Consider the following 15,956-nt stretch of genomic DNA (forward strand, 5'->3'; position numbering starts at 1 on the left):
CATAAAAACTTTGAATACAACTCAAACGGTCATTTACTGTTGTAAAACTTGTAATGTTTTGTATCCACTTTTAATGTGCCATACAACAAAAAAATGGTTGCCACAAAAAATATCAGGGCAGACGGGCTACAAAAGCGGGAAGTAGCGGATTTTAAAACTTTAATCTCAACTTTAATATTTATACCTATGTAGTAGGAAGATTTGGTAAATTGTTTCTGACTTGATTTATCCTTTTCAGCTAAGCCAGAGAGGCTATTTCAAACTGAGGCTTAGCAAGACTCCTGATTGGTATAAACATTGGTCATTTTTAGGTCTTGCCTGCCTAGCGGCAATCTGTTGTAGGTAAATGGGAGCAATGTTCAGGGTTTTTTTAGGTCAACAAACACAAAATACAGCAGACCAGAGGGTGAACAACTACAGAGGCCGGGGACGGGGTCGGGCTCGTCAGAACCTGAACTCAACCTGGCAGTCCTTCTCCCCGAGGATCACTCGCAGCAGAGGCAGAACACCCCTATAACTGCTAAGGCTAACAACATTGTGGTCAATCTTTCTCAATATCCCCTCACAGTCGCGGAAACTGCTGTACTGAACAAAGGGTTGGGATATGTCCCCACCCCCCGACATGACGGGTTCCAACTCCGGGCAGAACTGTACGGGCTAACGAGGAAGATTAAACTTAAAACGTTTTTTGCCGGGAAGGAAAAGGAGAATGTGTCCAACTTCTGTACAAATTTGCGGCGCCCTTCCCAATTTTGTCCCCCTGGAAATACAATAGGCCCTGAAACTGTGGTGTTTGAACAGAAGATCTTACAGGATATTGGTCAGATTGAACAAAACATGCAGACTGTGGACTACAGCAATATGAGTTCTAGAGATTGGCAGGCATTGAAAAGCCTACAAAACAATCAAACAATCACTATTAAGCCAGCCGATAAAGGCGGGGCAGTGGTAGTGATGGACACACTCGACTACGACACAGAGGTGGCCAGGCTATTGGGGAACCGCTGCAATTATAGACCTCTAGCGCGGGACCCCACCAATGACTTGCAGGCGACCATTATCCAACTGGTAACCGAGGCCAAAGAAAAGAAATGGGTTACATATAGGGAAGCCGAATTCCTGATCAACAGGAAACCGAGAATGCCGGCGTTCTATATTGTACCCAAAATACACAAAAAACAACAGCCTCCTCCGGGATGACCGATCGTCTCCGGCATTCAGTCGCTATTAGAACCGCTATCCCAGTTTGCGGACTTCTTCCTAAGGGAATGGGTCATCACCCAACCCTCATACGTCCAGGACACCACGGACGTGCTGAGAATTTTGGAGAATGTCTCATATAATCCAGCCAACCAATTCCTTGTAACCATCGACATAGAGTCGTTGTACACCAGTATCCCTCAGGAGGCTACGCTGGTGGCAGCAGCGCGTGCCCTGAGGGACTCTGAATGGTTTTATGACTGTCCCCAAACCTTCGTCCTTCAATGCATAGAGATCGCATTGACCCAAAACTTCTTCTCATGTAAGGACCAGATATATCTCCAGGTGTCGGGGACTTCGATGGGGGCTACATTTGCCCCTAGTCTGGCCTGCATCTATGTGGGCCAGTTCGAGGCGTACCATATCCATTCAGACACCAATCTCTTCCAGAGGAACATTGTCCTCTGGAAGAGATACATAGATGATGTACTATGTATATGGGAAGGGACGGAGGAAGGACTGAAGGATTTCCTTGCTTGGCTTAACAGACTTGACGGCTGTTTAAAGTTCACTTGGGAAATGAGCAAAACCAGTGCAGTCTATCTGGATCTCGACATCCAAGCAGAGGATGATAGGTTGGTGACCAGGGTTCATCATAAACCAACGGATAAAAACTCTCTCCTACATTACAGATCCTACCACCCCAGGGCCCTCCGTGACAACTTGCCCGTAGGACAGTTTTTAAGATACCGCCGAAACTGCTCTACTATACAGGAATATTCTGTACAATCGAATGTTTTGGCTACCAAGCTACAAGATCGAGCATACCCGAGGAAGGTCATAAGACAGGCAAAAAAACGAGCATACAACACGCCCCGTGCAGCCCTGTTGGAAAAGACCTCGAAAGAAAAAGGTGAATGTATTCCAGTGGTCACTACCTTTGGACCACTTTCCAACAAAATTAGGCAGATTATTCGCAGGCATTGGCATCTGCTTAGTACCACCAATATGCAAATGCCTCCCCCCCGTTTTGCATTCAAAAGATCTGCGAACATTCGGGACCGGCTGGTCCACACCAGACCCAAAATAATTCCACGTGAAACCAACATCCCCCCGGGGCATTACCCATGTGGAAATTGCTCTGTGTGCGCATTTACATCGCCCACTAAAAATGTTACTCTTGTAAACAATAAGACCTGGTTTTTAAACAAATTTAGCAACTGTAACACCTCGCACGTGATTTATAGATTGACATGCCCCTGCGAGCTTCACTATATCGGCCTAACCAGCAGGAAGGTAAAAACAAGAATACAAGAACATCTTAGCACACTCCGTGCAGGTAAATTGAGCACTAAATTGGTACAACATTTTCAAACACAACAACATACTGCTCAGGAAGTACGCTGGGTAGTGCTAGAGAGAGTTACAGGTGACCAGTTTAATATTGAATCCAGACTGAGTAGCAGGGAAGCACGTTGGATTTATCAAGAGGGGGTGGACCAAAATGGACTAAACGACCTTATCGAATGGAGTAAGGTGAACATATGGTTCATGACACCCTTCCTCCATACCACTGAGGGTCACTAGTACTCAGTCCAAGGCCATGAACATTATACCAGTAGTGGATATACGAGGTCCAGAGTTCGGGTAACGAGTCAACTTAAAGCGTGTGACATTAATGAGTTATAACTGTCATTAACGCAATCTCAGTATATTATAATCTCAATTGCTGGGCGATCACTATAGTTGCAGTTACCAGATAATGTAGGTTAACCACATTTATGCCTTTGGAAAACTACATCAGGACACATATTTGTAGGAATATCCCAGGAAATACATCACTTTGGTTACTTTTAAGGTTGTAAATAGGTTGATGTATATATATATACATTCATCAGCATCCCTCACTGGGACGTAGCCAATACTATTATGAGCACGTTTCTGTAAATCAATGGGGACAGGCAAAATACGGCATTCCCTACTTCAAATTGGCAACTTCTTTTACATTACATCAAGCCATCTGAATGGTATCCGCGACATTCAGTCACTGATACCCCAAATGAAAAACTATATAGGGATACATACGTGTAGGAGCATCCCATGAAATACATCATTTCGGGGTTTTTAAGGCTGTAAATAGGTTGATGTACACACAGTGATCACCATTCTACACTAGGTTGGAATAAATACATGCAGGAACATATGTACGTAAACTAATGGGGATAGGCATAATACGGCATTTCCCATTCCAAAATGGCGACCCCTTTTACATCACACCGAGCCCTGGGTTTGAATGGGACCCGCGTAGACCAATCACGTGGTACACGCAATGACGTTTTTAAACCGCGCAATGGAATGGCCGTGCTGTTGCTGGGCTGAGTAAACGCCAGTTACGAACACTTTCACGGTGAGTCTTGACAGATGGTTCTAACTCGGGGAAGTTGATTTGAAAAAGGCCAAAGAGATGGGGCTTAGGGACACTAAGGTCGGAACGGGAGTCCTGGAAGTTTGATGGGCTAGGTTACAACTTTATAAAGGGTTCGCCATGTCTAGGTTAATATTTTTTAATGGGACGCCAAACATGAGGCATTTTATTGATCAAACCCCTAGATGTGGGGGAACCTCCAGAGACGGGAGGGAGATACACCCGCACTAATTATGAATGAGACATCAAACATTATCAATCATGCTATGCTCACTGTATATTATATATTACAGACTCACGAGTGGAGTGGAATAAGCGGAGCCTTGAACGCGCATACATAGCCGCAAGGACTCAAGGGTAAAGGTATGCCCATGGTGGGCGATATCCTGGTAAATATGTTATAGGGTGTTCCGAAATACAATACATAGGACAGTTGTCCTGAGATAACAGGTTACCAACCAAGTCTGTCCTATGTTGTTATGTTTGTGTATGTTCTCTTTTGTCTCCTACAGAACTGTTTTTAATTGACAACTAGAGGTGCAGGGTGAAATGAACAGACCCCACGCCCTGAAGAAGTTGCCGTGAGTTTTGTCCAGTGGCAATGAAACATGTGGGCATTTTAACACATGAGCCATCACGCAGCTTAGAATAAAATATGCAAGCCAGTGTGATTTAGCTCATTTTTCGATATCAGTGTATATCACTAAGGGGTTTGATACGGTGCACACATTTTAGCACAGCTCTTTGTTTCTCTCCTTTTTCTTTAACTACACACCTTAGCACCTGTACAGTTAATCATTGGTTCCTCACACAATTTTCTTGCTTTTGGAGTGTTGGTAGTTGATGATGAGAATTTGAGGTAGCAGGCGAGTACCATCCTGCTTAACCCTCCCTGGTGGCGCTACCGTGAGGCACCAACACTCCTTCTCACTCTTTTTTCACCATAATTGGGGTGTTGGAGACATAAGGTTAAGACACATTGATAGTCAGTTTGACTCACCTCGTACGCAAAACTTCTCATTCTCTCTTTCTTGTTTGTGAACCACACCGTTGAATAGCTTAGACGAAATATTCGCAAGCTGTAAAGAGTGTCTAAAATCTATGACAACTGAAACGGATGTATAAAACAATTGTTCACAGTGTGAACAGGTCTTTGTTGTATACAGTAGGTAAAAAAAAAACTGTAAAAATTGGCTTTTAGTCCACCCATTACTTACTATTCGTTGGCATCATTATCACTCTTCTTTGCTGCTTTCTAATTCGACAGCACACGTCACACGTCACTTCCTGGTCAAGTTTGATTTAAATTTCTTAGCACATGCCTGCTGTGCATGTTATGACTGAGATACTATTTCTTTTTTATATTTTTAAATAGTTCAGACCCAACCAGAAGGCAGTGGGGTGTTTACATGAGCACTAGTTACATTGCACAAGCTCGCATTCATGTTTTTTAGGCAGGGGAGCCAAAGTGATTTGCCCAGAATCACACGATGTTGAGTCAATGCCGAGACTCGAACCTGGCTCCCCAGTTCCAAAGTCAGTGTCTCTTTAGTCTCTGTAGCGCCACATCCTTTTCCTCTCCCACCCTCTCCTCCATTCAGATTGGGCTTCATCGCTCCCGGCTGCATGACCTTATTCCTTATTATCCTCGCCTCATCCGAAACTGAAATATTTAAGATTCAGATGGTTTTATAGTCCTATCTATGAATTTGAGGGAACTTGGAATCAAGTATCAAAGGGAAGTCTACATGTCGACGAAAACCCTCATGTATTTATTGTGCACGAGCCCAAAACGTTTGTATTTAAGGAAACTATATATATGTCCGATTTTTCAGGAGGCAAAAATAAGATGTACCCCCGTGGCTGTCAAGTACTGTTATAAGCTTCAAGATAATTGTTTTATTATAAAATTTGTGACATTTTCAGACTATATCTATAAATTGTTAGGGTCTTAGCATATTGCTTGTTTTATATCTGTGACCCATATAGCATATTTGTATCTATTTTTCTAACTTATATTAATGATGATAGTAAATATATTCTTTCTTTTATTTCATTATTATTGTAATCCATGTGATTAATACAATAAAAATCGATTAATATTAATATCCTGGCCACTATTACAGAGATCACAGCTGCTCTCTATAAACATGTGGCTTCCTTCACACTGTTGCCGAGTCACACTGGAAACCACCCAGTGGGTCTTTGTGTTTATAGGACCCGCACATTTCACACATGTATCCATTTATGGGAACCTATGTGAGTCCACTCTCCCTGGCCTGCACTTACCACGCCACCTGCTGGCGGCCATGCCTGCCTACTATAATTAGTGCTATAAAATAATATGAGGACATTATCTTTTCCTGCAAGGAAAGCACAAGCTTGGGGCAGAGATGTAGAAAGGAGCATAGAAGGGCATGCTTTACCAATCCCCGTGCTCTCATACTACCTGCCTCTTTACTGCCTATTCAAAGTCACCTACAAGACATATTTTGTGATATTTTATATAGGACTAGAAGCAGTCAAATGGTGTGATTAAAACTTTATCAGACGCTAGTGAGATTTACATTAAAAGCACAGAAACTCTTCTGAGAAGTTTGGGGACTGCAGCGTTAGCGTATAGAAGAAATGCATGTGTTGTAGCATTTATACTATAATAATCGTGTTGTAATGTGCTGCTGCTGTGTCCTAACGAGTGTGTCATTTTTTAAAATGTGTTTAATGTGTCTGCTGTGAGGTCCTGTTGGGGAGGATTCCCTTGCGCTTGCCGTCGCCTTGCTGCCCTGCCTGCCCTGTTGTTTTGCAGGAGAGTGCGGAGTGCTGCGTCTGGGCTGCCCCCGCCGCCGTGCCGCTGCCGCTGCGCGGCCGCGAAGAGGGCCGGACTACATCCCCCAGCAAGCTCTGCATCACCGCCCACCACCCGGTTCCCGCGCCTGGAGGCGTACAAAGGGAGGCAGCTCCCTCCGGGGAGCGGGAAACACTTGTCTGCTGTGAGGTCCTGTTGGGGAGGATTCCCTTGCGCTTGCCGTCGCCTTGCTGCCCTGCCTGCCCTGTTGTTTTGCCGGAGAGTGCGGAGTGCTGCGTCTGGGCTGCCCCCGCCGCCGTGCCGCTGCGCGGCCGCGAAGAGGGCCGGACTACATCCCCCAGCAAGCCCTGCATCACCGCCCACCACCCGGTTCCCGCGCCTGGGGGCGTACAAAGGAAGGCAACTCCCTCCGCCTCGCGGACGCGCGCGGGCGGCGCCGGGAGAAGCGCGGGACAAGGGCGGGACCGTCTGTGGCCGTCCGGGGCCGAAGGAGGCCGGGCTGGGCCACATCTCTTCGGCCGTGGACACTGGACTAGTGTGGACTCCTAACCATTACAGGTTATTTTATTCTTGTGTTAACACGTAGTTTACAGCCTCAAGCTGCGCATAGAGTTTTCTATCTTTTATCAAACATTGTTCGTTTTTAGCCAATCGTTGCACACGGGTTTCTATTTGCACTACACCAGTCTGTTAGTCTGCACCTGAACTATGGGGAAAACTTCTAAATCTTCATTGAGTCGCCCAATGACTAGACAACACGCTAATTTAAATCCCCCGCTTCCAAGTCTTACAGCTATAGACAAAATGCTGCAGAAAACAATTGGGGTGGTCGCCACAGCCATTGAAAACACGGAAAGACGGCTGTCCATTACCCCTGCATTCACTTTGGCACCCCCTTCTGATGGCTTGGCTGATTTGTCTTCGTATCAGGTGGACCTGGAAGCTATGTCTTCTATGTTGCCCTCCTTTACCCAGCTACCTTGTGCACAGGCGACTCTAGATGAGTCTGTGCAAGCGGAAGTTGGCCCACTATCATCATCATATGTTTCTATAGTGGCTCCCAAGAAGCAGGTAAAGTCAAGGAATAAAAAGCCGAAAACCAAAAAAAGGAGCATACGTCCCGCCCCCCCTGCAGCTGGGTCTGCCTTTCCAGCTCCGGCCCAACACCCTTCCTTTACTAACCCACCGGTTTGGGCTTCTAATTTAGTAATAGATCTACAGTCGTATATGGACCACTCCCTAAACCTTCTTCTAAAAACCCTGTCATCCAAAATCGACAGGTTGGTATCTTTAATTAACACCAAAGGTAGTGGGAAAAAGCTGCCAAACCATGATCTTCTGCATAATCCCGGTAGTTTGGAGGGTGTGGGTACCCTAGCCTCGACTAACAACGCTTCCTTACAAGGCCAGTCTACTTTCCCCTATCCTACCCCTTCTGTTTCAGCTCAGCTACCCTTGGCGCTGCCTACTGTCCCTCCCCTTGATGCTGGTCTTCCCATGCCCCCGCTTACCACCCGTGTCCCCACTGTTTCATCAGCAGGTCTCCAGTCTCACAGTAATAAGGATTATATTCCTCGGAGCCCTGGTGGGGGTAGGCTTCCCTCTGATATGGGTGGTAATTCAGCTCTCCGGAACCTGGCCGATTCCTCTCCCCTCGTTCAGCTCCCTCCCGAGGCAGCCCCCTATGTGGTTGTGCTCACAAGTGTTCCCCCTTTAACTAATGCTAAGGGGGAGACCTACTATGAACTTAAAAATAAAGTTACCCACTGGCTGTCCAAAAATAGACCTCTGAATGGAGTTGGGAGAGGGGAGATCCTCTTTGTTCGCAGGGTTACCTGGCTAGGGACTCGACCAAAGGATATTGGTGGGGATTGTGTTCTGATCAATTTTAGGGACCCCAGAGTAGTCGGACATATATTGGATTTGGGCGGGAAGTTTAAAATAGGATCTATTGGCACGTGTCACCTGGGGTATTTCTATCCCTCTTCCAATGATCCGATCCATGTGGAACTTCCCAACTTCTATCATGCCTCCCATAATCCCTACTTCAATGTCCCGGTTGCCAACCGTTTTGATATGCTTAGGTTTGTGGATTGACCATCATCCCCGAGGCATAACATGGGAGGGCATAGGCATACGGGGGGGAGTTTGGGTGGGGATGGGTATGGTGTGGAGATGGATCTCCCCTCGGCTGTTCCTGGTGCCGGGGGCGGTCTTATTTCCTCCTCTTCCCCGCTTCTGTATAACAGCTTTACGGAAGGGTGCCCTGAGTTGGGCCCCTGTGAGCATATTGCTTCACAGGGTTCCCCCACTTCTCTCCCTCTGGTGGCTTGTTCCCTCCATATGCCTGCACGTAGACCTTTAATAGGGTCTTGGAATGTGGCTGGATTGGAGTCCAAACTCTCCGACCCTGAGTGGGGAGAGTTAATGGACAATTATGATATCTGTTTATTCCAAGAAACATGGCTACGGCATATTCCATCGAGGGTGGGCTACGCATCTTTTTTTGTTTCTGCGGCCCAAGGTGCAAGGGGTAGACCCTCGGGGGGGCTAGTCGTTTGGGTTGCAACTCATCTAGGTTGCTCTGTAAAACTCATAGATTCAAAATCCCCATATATCCTATGTTTGTTACTCACATTTTCTACCGGTTATTCGCTGGCAGTACTAAATGTCTACCTGCGTCCTCATCCGGTACAGCTGGGTTTGTCGATCTTGGGCGCCCTAGATGATGTACTACATTCCCTTCCCCCTGCGTGTCACAAATTAATAGGTGCAGATTTTAATTGTCACTTTGAACCTCTCCTTGGGATCCCCTCTCCTACTTGTTATGAGGACGAAAACTATAAAATTCCAGAGCCCACTATCTATCCTGCTAAACGTCTTATTCCACTAGCCCTTGAGATCAACAAGTTGGCCATTGCACATTCCTTGAGGGCTTGCAATGGTAGACTCTGTCCTGATGTACCGGGGTCTTTCACCTTCAATAGACCTGGGAGTTGTTCGACTATCGACTACATCCTGGTGAACGTGGAATTTTGGGGCTTTTTAGCAGCCTTTTCTGTTACTCCGCGGGTCGATAGTGATCATAACCTACTGTCATTGGAACTGGTAAATAATATTGGTGGCAGTGGAGTCCCACGGGGCCTAACACCACTAAATAGTGAGAACTTGGTGCTAGTTGCAGGAGGCAGACGGATTAGGTGGGCTAGGGTTGTGACTGATGAGTTAAAACTTGCAGCACTATATAGCAATGTCACTAGTTCCCTGGAGGCGGTTTCCCACCTTTTGAGCCCCAATGGGGATATTCCGCCGAACCATCTCCCAGATTTACAGAACATTCACAAGGAACTCCTCGGCGCCCTGGTTGGCTTTTTTTACAACTCTACCGCCCCTAGGCCAAGGGCTGTTAGGCCTGAGCACTGGTATAATGGCTCTTGTAGGCTGGCTAAGGCTGCCCTGATTAAAGAGGTAAAAACTGGCACACAGTCTAGTGTCCAGGCTGCGAGGGCCTTTTACAAAAATTTGATTAAGGAGGCAAAATCCGAGTGGGAGGACCTAAGGTGGCAAAATATGAAGCAAGCATTAGCTGATCGTGATTCGAGGGCTTTTTGGAACCTCGTTCGAACTGGTACGGCAGCATGCAGCCCTGCTATTATCCCCAACCTCAGTGAGGAGGTTTGGCTTGCCCATTTTAAACCCCTTTACTCTTCTAGTAATCCTAGGGGAGGTGTTGACCCGGCAACCCCGCCTAATGTTATTGTAATGAATCAATTGTACCAGGAAGATTCAGTGAGTCGATCCTTCTCCCTTCCAGAAATAGAGCTGGCCCTTAGTACCCTATCAGTAGGGAAAGCTCCGGGGCTCGACAGGATCCCTGGTGACCTTTACAGAAGTGAATTAAAAATCTGGGCCCCTTACATCCGGGTATACTTTAATGCCATTCTGCAGGGCCTTGAGATCCCGGATACTTGGTTGGGAGCAGAAATTATACCCATCCATAAAAAATCTTCCCCTTTGGATCCAGCGAACTATCGCCCTATAAGTTTGATTGACGTCTTACAGAAGCTGTTTGCCCGAGTCCTTCTAACAAGACTGCAGACCTGGATGGAGGACCACCAAATTCTAACCTCCCTCCAGGCGGGGTTTCGTGCAAAGGTCTCCACTATTGACCAATTGTTTAGGTTACAGTTGATTTATTGGAAGACAGTCAGTATGGGTGCTGGCAATCTTTATTTGATTTTTGTGGACCTGCGGTCCGCATTTGATATGGTCCAAAGGGAAAAACTATGGGTCCTATTACTAGAGATGGGCGCTCCCCCCTACCTTTGTCATTTATTCAAACGTCTGCACGAAGGCACTTATGCAAGGGTGAGATTCGGGAGATGTGGGGAGATTTCAGGGCCATTCCCGGTTGAAAAGGGTGTGAGGCAGGGCTGTGTTCTGGCTCCCACTCTCTTCTCCCTCTTTATCAATGGGTTGATCGAGCATCTCTTGAGCGCCGCCAACCTGGATTCCCCTTTTCTAGCGGGGCGTAAGATACTGGCCCTAATGTTCGCGGATGACACGCTCCTGTTGTCTAAATCTTACATGGGCATCCAGCGCACATTAGAGGCCTTTTGCTCCTTCTGTAAATTAAGGGATCTGGAACTGAACCTATCTAAAACAAAATTTATGGTCTTCAGTTCTAATTCAACCAACTGCCCACACCCTAAGATGGGAGATGTTGCATTGGACAGGGTCTCTACCTTCGATTATTTGAGGGTGACCCTCAATGACAAAATGAAATGGGGGTCTCACTTGGCGAAGGCAAATCTTAAGCTAGCACAATCAGCGGGGGGTATCCTGAAGGTTTTTAATAACACCTTTTCTAAACCTCTGGGCCCCCCTATGGAAATTTACAAATCCCAAGCAAGAGGGGGTGCGCTTTACGGCGCTGACCTCTGGGGACATTGCACTTGTGCTACCTTATCGTCAATTGAGAATTCCTTTATTAGGCGATTGCTAAAACTACCTGCAAGTACCCCTTTAATTCCGTTGAGATGGGATTTAGGTCTAGTTCCTATAGAAGAGATTATCCTGAACCGCCCACTCCTGTTTTGGAGACGTCTCTGGTCAACACCCGAGCTTGCAAGCTATAGGCATGATCTTGGTGACTTACTGTCAAGGGGAAATCTGGAAAAAATCCCTTGGTTAACTTATGTAAAGAACCTCTGCTACTCCATAGGGATGGGGGACCTATGGTCCGCACCGGAAGCGACTAGTCGCTCACTTTCTAAGAATTCACTGCGGGAGGCTTTACAATTGTATCGGAGGGAGATTTTACTGCATTCCTCTCTGGGCAGGCTTACCGACACCTTTCTGGACATTAAGTTTTGTCCCCAGTTTGAAGTTTTCTTGGATGTTATCCAACCCCCTTTGGCGAAGAAACTCTACACTCAGTTTAGACACGGTTCATTACCATTGAGGGCTTTTACCTGCAGATGGTCTAATGCATCTGATCCCTTAAACACGTGTCCTGTATGCATTGATATTTGTGAAACAGAGCTCCATGCTGTTCTTTTCTGCCCTCTATATAACAAGGCAAGGAAGAAGTGGATTATTCAGCTCTGCAAGTCTAAGGGTCTTAGGGACTATCAGGAGGTGTTTAGAATACTGAAGTACGACACTACCCCTTTGATAGTGTTTGCGACGGCCAAATACCTTCTTTCTATGTGGTTCACCCGGTCCAAAAAACTGCAATCTGTCACACAACCCTCCCGATCCTCGTGTTGCTGCTACCAAGAAGCTGTGGTGTAGCGAGAACACCGTGGCCCTTGGATTTAGTTTTGACAATTTGTTTTTATGATGAAAAAACTTTTTGTTCTCATTTGTTTGTGTAATCTTTGTATCACTAAAAAAAATTTTTTTTAATGTTTTGATGGATTATACTCTATGCATTGTCAATTTAATCATGTTTTATTGTACATAATTATTTATGTCTTTTTATGGTATTTTACCGAAATAAAAGCTTGACTGACTGTTTATTTATTTTACTTTCAGCCACGCTGCACAGCAGCCATGCTACTGTCCAACATAGCTGCAAAAACATTGACAAAGCCGATAGATCTTGCATATGTGAATCCTAGTGGCTTTGCCAGTGCTTGTTTCAATATATTGTGGAGAATTTAAATAGTTGTGACTACTGTCCGGCTTTGAAATGGTGGCTCCCCTATCATGTGCAGTAGTGTCCATGTAGCTAGATTCTTGACAATAGCGCTTTCTAGCTGCAAGGTTATTGAGCGTACCACGCATGACCACACTATTGCAAGCAAATGTGTGCACCTTATGGCATAAAACCCACTTGGGTTTCAGTGCAACTTAAGCTGAGAATCCACTGTAAAGATAGCAGATTGTAGGTGGGAAAGCCTAGAAACATGAGAATGCTAATGTTGAAGATGTGCTAATGCAGTTCGTATATTGAAAGGATGTAAAGATATTGTCATACTGTGCAAGTTGTTTAATAAAAAGAATTTACAAAAAAAAAGATAGCAGATTGTGTGGCTCCATGGAGAAAAATCATGCAGCGCCCTATCATCAATATGTAAATAAATATAAATTCTTGGTGCACCAAGGCTCTGATTATGGTTGGGCCAGTTAATCCCAATTTGCATTCGGTAATTCCATCTTGGCAAATATCGGAATTATAGGCTGTGCAGTGTCCACCTTGCTTAGCAAAATGTACTAAGGGAAATTCCCATTAATTAATAGAACATGTGGATTGTGGTCAGTGGAGTAACACAGGCCCCGCCGCTCCAGGGGGCCCCCTCAGCAAAATACTCTGGACGGAGAGCTCCTGATTGAGTCCGGAGGGGGTCTCTCCACATACCATGCAGGGGGGCCCTCTCAAGTTTACTTATGCCAGTGATTTTGGTGCGGAAAGCATCAATATGTGCCCCAATTTGTAGGCAGTAATTGGTGTTATTATCGCACCCAACAAGTTACAAATCTTTCAATGTCTGAATATATATCTGATACAATAAATATTTCTTCCTCCTTAAGCCCACCATCAGGGCCTTATGCCCAGATTTATCAAGCCTTTGTGTTGTCCTTGCGTCACCAATGCAAAGTCTTCAGTAATATTTACAAAGCCATGCAAGGAGCGATTCGCCCCACTTCATGTGTTTTTTTTTTAAAGAAAGGTAAAGAAACGTAGCTGCTTGCACTGTGTTACACTACATTTTAGCTGGGCGGCTTTCCATGAGTTGAACATGAACACTCCCACACACTCACCCATGGGTTTTAGAACATTCTCAGATTTACTACAGCTAGTAAACATGGGAATGCGTCAAAATGCTACGCCTTCCCCAGTGAGGCGTAACGAGGAGGAATATATTTATTTTGACTCGTTATTTCCTCTGTCCTGCAGCACACATAGAAAGAGGTAAATGCCTCTGTGGATTGTTTTTTGTGCAGAAAGGTGTCTCTTGTGCCCCCAGTTTCTATCTGCAAAGACAAGAGATTGTAAGGCCCAGTGCTTAATGTGAGGCAGTGGGACCAACCAGAATCCATTTTTGGTGTCCAGCACTTATATTTCCTCAACAAACTTTGACCCAGAGCAAGTGAGAGAAAAACACAAAAGGGGAAAAGAAAGAGGAGAATAAAAACAGGAAAACAATGACAAAGGGAGAAATCAGGTATGAAAAGAACCTCCATCCCCCAATTAAACCACTATCCCACATTTAGAAAAAAATATAGATTATTATTTTTATTCAGTACCATGGTACCACAGCTCAAGGGTCACCTCGTAGAACCAGGAGACTGGGCAAGCTTTACTCAGTGAAGCTTGCATAATCTTGTATTTCTCGTCTCCCAGTGGATTTACACACTACCTCATGGAGGACCACACTGTGTCCTGAGTAATGCATGACCTGAGGCATGATTTTAAAAAAAACATTTGGCCCCTCTTAGGGAGGTTTCCGTCTGGCTTCCCCAGAAGTGCCGAGAGACAGGGTACTGATACCCTGCCCCCTTCTATGGTTTTACAATTTTATTTCTGTGTCCTGTGATAGCAGCCTCACCATTTTTCTCCATGTTGTGGCCAGCCAATCAGAATGGGGTGATGGGGAAATAAATCAATCATAGCCAATTGGAATGCCTCAAATCTATTGTACCATGGGAGCACCACAGGACTCCAGTGGGATCAATCGTCCAGATATCACTATAATTTAAACACTATTTTCTGAAAAACAGCTGAATAGATTTACACCAAATCACACAAACACATTTTCTGAATAAAGATCTAACTTTCTGCCAAATTTGATGTAATTCTGTGTAGATGTGTTTTTTTCTGTATCGCTTCCCTAAATTCTTATAGGCATTAATATGGGAAAAAAATGTTTTGGGACCACCCCTTTTTCTTGGCCCCTGTGTGATAGATCACCCGGAAACTTTCCAGAAAAACGCAGAGGTGGATAAATTTTTTTTTACATTTTTGTGAAGATTCGTAAAATTGTGGCAAGGTTATTCACAAAAAAAACACTCTTCTTACCGAACCTGTGACCTTACATTTAAACAGCATTTTATTTTTTCCTTACTGAAAGTAGTACACAGCCAACATGTGTTTTGCTCATAGATATCCTACAGGAGAAGTCTATCCTGGTGAATTATGTTTGCATAAATCTTTCCAACTGACTGGAAGAAAGCCTTTGTTCGACCTATCCTCAAAAAAGAGGATGCGGACCCGGCAGAGTTGAAAAACTTCAGACCTATCTCCCTGCTGCCGGCCCCAGCAAATTCTGGAAAAAGAGGTCCAGAGGCAGCTCTCGGACTTTCTTGAATCCAATAGCCATCTCCAAGACTCCCAGTCAGGCTTTAGGGCAGGATACAGCACTGAGACGGCTCTTCTAGAGGTGGCAGAGTCAATACGCGAAACCATGGATACGGGAAACTGCGCAATGCTCGTGCTGTTAGATCTCTCTGCGGCATTTGACACGGTCTCCCATAAGATCCTCCTGAACAGGCTTCACCAATTAGGAGTTACAGGGACCGTGTTACGCTGGTTTCAGTCGTTTCTGGAAGATAGATCACAGCAGGTCTTTCTACATCCCCATGTCTCCAGTTCTAGGGCGATGTCACAAGGGGTCCCACAGGGCTCGGCACTCAGCCCGTCACTTTTCAATGTGTATCTTTACCCTCTAGCATCTATTGCTGAAAAATCAGGTGTCCGTGTTGTCTCGTACGCAGACGACACACAACTTATTTTTTCTTTTAAAGAACAAAGCAAGAATGCCTTCACGAATTTCAGGCAGTGTCTTCTGAATATTTCCTCCTGGATGACAGATAACTGCCTAAAATTAAATACCGAAAAAACTGAGATTCTATTCTTTAATCAGCCCCTCCCGCCTCAAACCGAGCTTTGGTGGCCAGTAGAATTAAACCCACCTCCGATTCCGGTTAACTCTGCAAGGAATCTGGGTTTTAGATTTGACACCCAGCTGACAGGCAAGGCCCAAATATCGCACATCTCCTCTCAGTATTTTTGGAAAC

At 45.3% G+C, this 15,956-nt stretch overlaps 1 protein-coding gene across 1 annotated transcript in view; it reads right to left on the reverse strand.

Moving 5' to 3' along the window:
• Positions 1-15,956, reverse strand: part of ADAMTS3 (ADAM metallopeptidase with thrombospondin type 1 motif 3) — a 558,188-nt gene that overhangs the window by 22,434 nt on the left and 519,798 nt on the right. The gene's annotated exons all lie outside the window — the stretch shown is intronic.

The sequence above is a fragment of the Triturus cristatus genome, chromosome 2_1 (assembly GCF_964204655.1).
Source record: "Triturus cristatus chromosome 2_1, aTriCri1.1, whole genome shotgun sequence".
In the NCBI taxonomy this organism is placed as follows: Eukaryota; Metazoa; Chordata; class Amphibia; order Caudata; family Salamandridae; genus Triturus; species Triturus cristatus.